This window comes from Lepeophtheirus salmonis, unplaced genomic scaffold (genome assembly GCF_016086655.4).
Source record: "Lepeophtheirus salmonis unplaced genomic scaffold, UVic_Lsal_1.4 unplaced_contig_9338_pilon, whole genome shotgun sequence".
NCBI lineage: Eukaryota > Metazoa > Arthropoda > Copepoda > Siphonostomatoida > Caligidae > Lepeophtheirus > Lepeophtheirus salmonis.
This window is the reverse complement of record NW_027296794.1, coordinates 1-5,892: the sequence shown is the minus strand read 5'-3', so window position 1 is coordinate 5,892 and position 5,892 is coordinate 1. Positions and strand designations below refer to the sequence as shown.

Below are 5,892 nucleotides of genomic sequence, written 5' to 3'. Positions count from 1 at the left end.
AAGCTGATATCCTGTGCATTATCAAAGTGAATAAGAGTGAAGGAATCTGTAAAAAGACAACTGGATTTGTCATTGGTTCTCCTGAAGAAGATATATCGAATGTTTCATTATGTGATAAATACTGCCTGAAGTAATTAAAGGCATAAAAGAAAATTATGAGGCTTCAAACAATAAAAAGACAATTCAGATTTCAACAATTTTCGCCAAGACTATGAGTATCAGAGTAATGAGTAATGGCTCTTCGACCAACAGAATGTGTTTTTTGCTGCTACTAGTGATACACACTCTGTTTTTATTTGCACTTTTCATCTAAACATTAAACTTATGATCATAGGATAGAATGGCGCAAATAACAACTTACCAAACGTACCGTCATGTTATTGCATCTATTGTATGCAACCCTGCATTACCTTTGTGCAACTTTCGTAATTGTGATGCCATCAAACTTACTGATAATCATGAAAATATATTACTTGACAAATTTGAAAACAACAACCTCGACGACATACAATTTCAACAGCGTGTATCCACTGATAGATTTGAATTAAAGTCTACAGTACTACTGATATAAGGTTTTGTTGAGGGTTTCTTAAAAAACAGTCAAGCTAGTTAAACTCTACTTTATTACATAGCCCCAAAGCAATTTCTTAATAAAGATAAATAAAGAAATTAAAGAGGAAGAAGTTGTGCTAATAGATGATTTTTCAGAAAATTAGAGTTTTATTCTCCAGGATGCGGCTCAGGCATTTCATTGGAATAAAACAAAGGCAACAATACACCCTTGGGTTTACTATTACAAAAATAATGACTTGTAAAGCATTTAAAAGAAAATTAAGCATTATTAGAAAAATATAAATTACTTTTCCAATGTGTGAGGGACCAATATACAAACTGTAAAGCCTTCTTGAACCTCAAGTTTCAATAAGAGGACTTTCACTCATTTGCTACAAGTAACGGCAAGGACTTCCACATAGTTCAGGTGGCACTATTAAAAAAGAAGCTACGAAACAGAGCCTCCGACGTCCTTATAAGAATCAAATTACAAAGCTGAATGATTTATTCAATATAAAAATATATGATTGCACTGAATAAGATTATCAAGAAGAAAAGGCTATTTTAAAAGAAAGGTTAGGTTTTGTAAAAAAGAATCCTATTTTATTTCACTAATCAAAAGAAAATATGTATATTATAATACAAAATAGCAACTCTTCATACTCTAATAAACGCTTTTGTTAGAAGTGATCCCATTCACATCCCACTATGAATTTATGTTTGAAAACATATACTGATACATGTTTTACCAAAATTAAAAGAAAATTGGGGTTACTGTTTGGCAGGAGCACCATTTTGAATACTGAGCAAGAGCCCCAAACTTTCATTTTTGATTAAAATAAAATAAAAATAAGCTAAAATTTGTGTTCTTGTGCATCTTTTGATATACTTTTTTTTAAATCAAGCAACCACAAGCAAAATTATAAACATCTGAACAACACTGTTCCAACGTATTAGGCCCAACTCTGAGCAGGATGCTAGAGCTGCCCAGGTGACCCTAATATTTCACACACTCTCTTATTTCATATATTCACATGGCGTAAATTGCATAAAAGTGTGTACACTTGACGTGGAATGACATTTAACCCTTTATTAGTGGGCATCCTTCTTTTACGTAGTTAATTAACTGGGGTAAAAAATTGCACCAAATATTTAATGAATTTGAGTACAAGACACCTAGCCGACATGGACTCAAAATTACGCTTTTTAAATTGTTATATTTTCCCTAATTCTATTTTATCCGTTTTTTACTCGTAATTAAAATTAAGGTGTACCAATGCATCAAAATTGGAATCGGAAATAATTAGCCTGATTTAAATGATCAGAATCGGCTTATAACTGCCAATTCCACAAAATTATTATTTCAAATTGTCAACAAATAAAAGGAGAATAGGACTATTTTTAGAGTATCCTATCTTTGAATCGAGGTATCTGGAAAAAATTAATTGTTCTTCAATATTTATTTTAAAATGTGACCTGGAAAAATAGACTTGTATAACAGAGGTCAGATCATAATATGTCCTTTGTCTGAGATCACATGCATTATTTTTATTCTAAGTCATAAATCACGAAAATTTACTAATTATTTTCAACAGAGCCACGTTTTGGGTCTTTGGAGTCTTTTAAAAAATTTCACGTTTTTTAGGATATTTTTACAGTTCAGAGCCACATTATGTCCTGAAAGATCCATACATATGGAAATCATAGTTAATAACGATTGGTTACATGATTACATTATTTCAAAGATGTATACAAATATCCAAATATAGATTAATATCTTTTGGACGCACAAATCTTACGCTAATATCAATTAAAACATGTGATCCCTGAAATTACCTCTCTCAATGTATTCTATATGGTTTACTGAGACTGCTTCCATAAGTTGATTACTTTTGACTAATCATTATAAAATATAATTTTATCATGGAATTAGCCTTTAATTTTGGTCTACTGTCTGAGATTACAGTTTGACCCGAAATATTTTTTTTTGTCTAGGACCAAGTCACAATACTCCTTTCTACCAAAAGGAAAAAACAGTTATTTGTATTTTTGATTCGATTCAATCATATATTTTTCAAAATACATATGCATACATCAAAATGACCCGAAAACTCATCTTTTTTTTATATTCCCAAGCCCCCTCCATCTCCTTAGTGTGACTTTGCTCTGAGATGAATATTCAAAAACAAAACAAAATCAATGAAAGATGATGATAGGCTTGGTTGCATCTAACGGGAAGGTCATGAATTCCGTGTGGTTCCCTTTAGGATACAGGCTGAATGTTGATTAGTACGTTAACATTCTGGACTCTTCAGTTCTACCATGGATCAAATCCATCGTTGTCAATTATCCTTGGTTGTACCTACATGATGGTGCATCTACCCACACTGCAAAAAATAAACAAGACGTTACGAGAGTGCTATCCATGTACTTGTGGGCAAAGACTTCTGGCCGCCGAAGACCAAAACCTAACCCCCAAGACTATTCCATCAAGGTGTACATAGAGTCCCAGGGCCGCTAGGAGACTCCACAACAGCATCCACCCACGCCAACTAGGGCTGGGTCTACATCAACCATGAGTATATCTAGAGGGTCTGCAGCAGCTTCCACCGCCGCCTACAGCTCACCACCAATTCTGAGGGCAGATACATAGTGTATGCGTCATAAGTACTTGTCAACTTTTTACTTTATTAAAAAGAAAGAGAAATCTAGGCTTGATATTAATGATACAAAAAATTATTAAAAAGGCGATAAAGGATATTTTAATTCCTATAATTTTTCAAAAAATCCGCCCTCTGACACAATACAGAGCTCCAGGTGACTTCGAAGCTTACGACAAACTTTCTTGAGGGTACTAGCCGAAATGTTGGATCATTTCACCTCCCTCTTGACCTTCATCGCTCCAACACTACTGTGGGAGTGGGAGTTGACCTTTATCTCTATGGTGCGCCACTCGTAGTATTAAAGTGGGTTCAGGTTGGAGGAGTTGGCCAGTCCATTTCATAGGACGAAAATCCATTCCCCTTAATTTGTTTTCAAATACTTTTGGGTAACCTTGGATATGTGGGACAGTGCTCTGTCCTGTGTCCCTACCTAATTTCCAATGCCGTAGGTTGCGTCGAGGGCGGGAAACACTTTCTATGCCATGACAATTTTATATTCATTGCCTTTCAAGTTCTCTTTTACCCACACTGGTGGAAACGCCGTACCGTCTGAGCCAACGAAATCAGGCATCATGGCATTGGCTGGTTGTTTCGAACCCCTGGTGAATTTAACATCAGAAGGGGCGGGGCGTCTTTGGCGTTCTTGGTGATGTAGCAGAAGTTGCTGACAGGGTCGACTGTTAAAATTTTGTCATCAGAAAAAATGAGGACTTTCCTATAGGGGTTATTTCCATTTATTAAGGGATTATCTCCGATCCTGCCAGTCTCTTTTGTCTGTGTAAAACCATCAATGCCTGAACTTTTGTGACATCCCTAGACTTGAGGCTCAAATCCTCCTTAACGATGCAGAGGACAGCCGTTTCGTAAGCCCTGAGGTCCCTGGCCTTTAAGCTAGGCAGATATGGTCACAGAAGTTTGCTTTCACGCTGCTTATGAGGCTTTCTGTACTTACCGATTTTGGTCTTCACCACCTGTGGCGATTGGAAGAGGATTCAGTTTCGTTGTAGAGCTTCTTGGTGTTGTATACAGTGTTCCTTCTCCCCCGAAGTTACGTCTCTATCACGGAGGGATTGTCACCGGCTTTGATGCATGCAACAATTTTTTGACGATTTTTTCCATTTCTGTATTTTGGAACTCCTAAAAGACCTACAGCTGATTATATTTCTTCAATAAACACATAACAAGAAACTGGTTTTTGATTAATTCTCCCTTTTTATGAATTTGTTGTGTAATTAAAAAGTTATTATCTGTATAAAAAGTGTAATAGGGCTTATGACGCACAAAACCAAAAAATGTTCTTTGGGGTTCAATTAATAGTTAATAGCTAATAAACTTGTTTCCTAATTCTCCAAGGATCCTGTATGACTTCACCACTTTGTGTGCTAAAATTGGTAAATAGTAACGGTTGGACTGTTACAAAGCTCCAGAGTGAAACCCGTGGCCTTCTTGTTTCGCCCTGGAACCAAATGTATTCGTCATATCATTTTTTTTAAAATCCCACATAATAAACAAACACGCACATGTTTTTTTGTTGCTTAGCAATAAAAACCTCAACAGAATGAATAAAATATCGCAAATATGAGCATAAGATTATACTAAATTTGAAATCAACTCATTTGGAATTTGTCAGTCTCTTTAGTTTGTTCTTTTTTCCTTGTTGTAAATAATGAATCAAGGTTTTACTAAGATATACTTTGAAACAGGAGGTGTGGGATTATCTGTTTACCAAACGTATGAAGCTATGACACTGATGGTATGTGCAATCCTATGTCAGGATTCAACAAACTGCTTGGCCTTTAATTATAAAATGAACGAGTGTGCATTGATTGATAAATACTCGATTCATGAGAATTGTACTAACATGATTTACATTAGGGAACGTAAGCGGATTTAAATAATTAGTTATAATTACTAAACCAAATTAAACTATGTATTGATCTTTAAAGCATGTGTTTATTGGGATCATAATACAATTGAAGATCCCTCGAAACAAGAAAAACCAATGACATTGGAAGATTGTATATTAGAATGCAGATATAATACAAATTGTAATCATGTTGTACTTTATCCAGGAAATAACATTTGCTACATAAAAGATAAAACAGAATCTTTGTTTGAAGATAATGATGTCATCACTGCAGTGCAATGTCTGGGAGTGTTGAAAAAATTTGGAAATATAATTAAATTGAGTTGAGCCATTTTGTATTTTACCCTTCTATATATTAAAGCAAATACAAAAATCATGAATACTCTTTTAATATTAAATAAATTCGATTATTAGTATATGGATATTTTATTTGTGATACGTTGCTACTTATATTTATGATCTAAAAAAAACTATATACTGTAAGCTTCATCTGTTGTATCTAGTTGATACCTTGGTACCTAATATATATATATATATATTAGGGTAACAATAAAATCAGTTTTTTGGAAAAGTAAATAGATTGGGTTAAAAAAATGGTACTTAATTGTACAAAAAACAAGTTCGAAAATTTTTAACAGTTTTGAAAAATATTTAGAGACAGTATTTCATTGCATCCTGTCCATATATCGTAAATTAAAGCTTTATTTTGTAAATACAATAATTTGAGCTTACTAAATTTACATTAAAATAGTTATTTTATAATTATTTCAAAAAAAAACCAAACTTATATGATCAAAATAACGTCAAGCT

At 33.9% G+C, this 5,892-nt stretch overlaps 1 long non-coding RNA gene across 1 annotated transcript; it reads left to right on the top strand.

Moving 5' to 3' along the window:
* Positions 1-4,848: 4,848 nt before the first annotated feature.
* LOC121131677 (uncharacterized) lies at positions 4,849-5,498 on the top strand. The gene is made up of 2 exons (XR_011784273.1): positions 4,849-5,095; positions 5,162-5,498. It is a non-coding gene; the product is annotated as an uncharacterized lncRNA (long non-coding RNA).
* Positions 5,499-5,892: the final 394 nt, after the last annotated feature.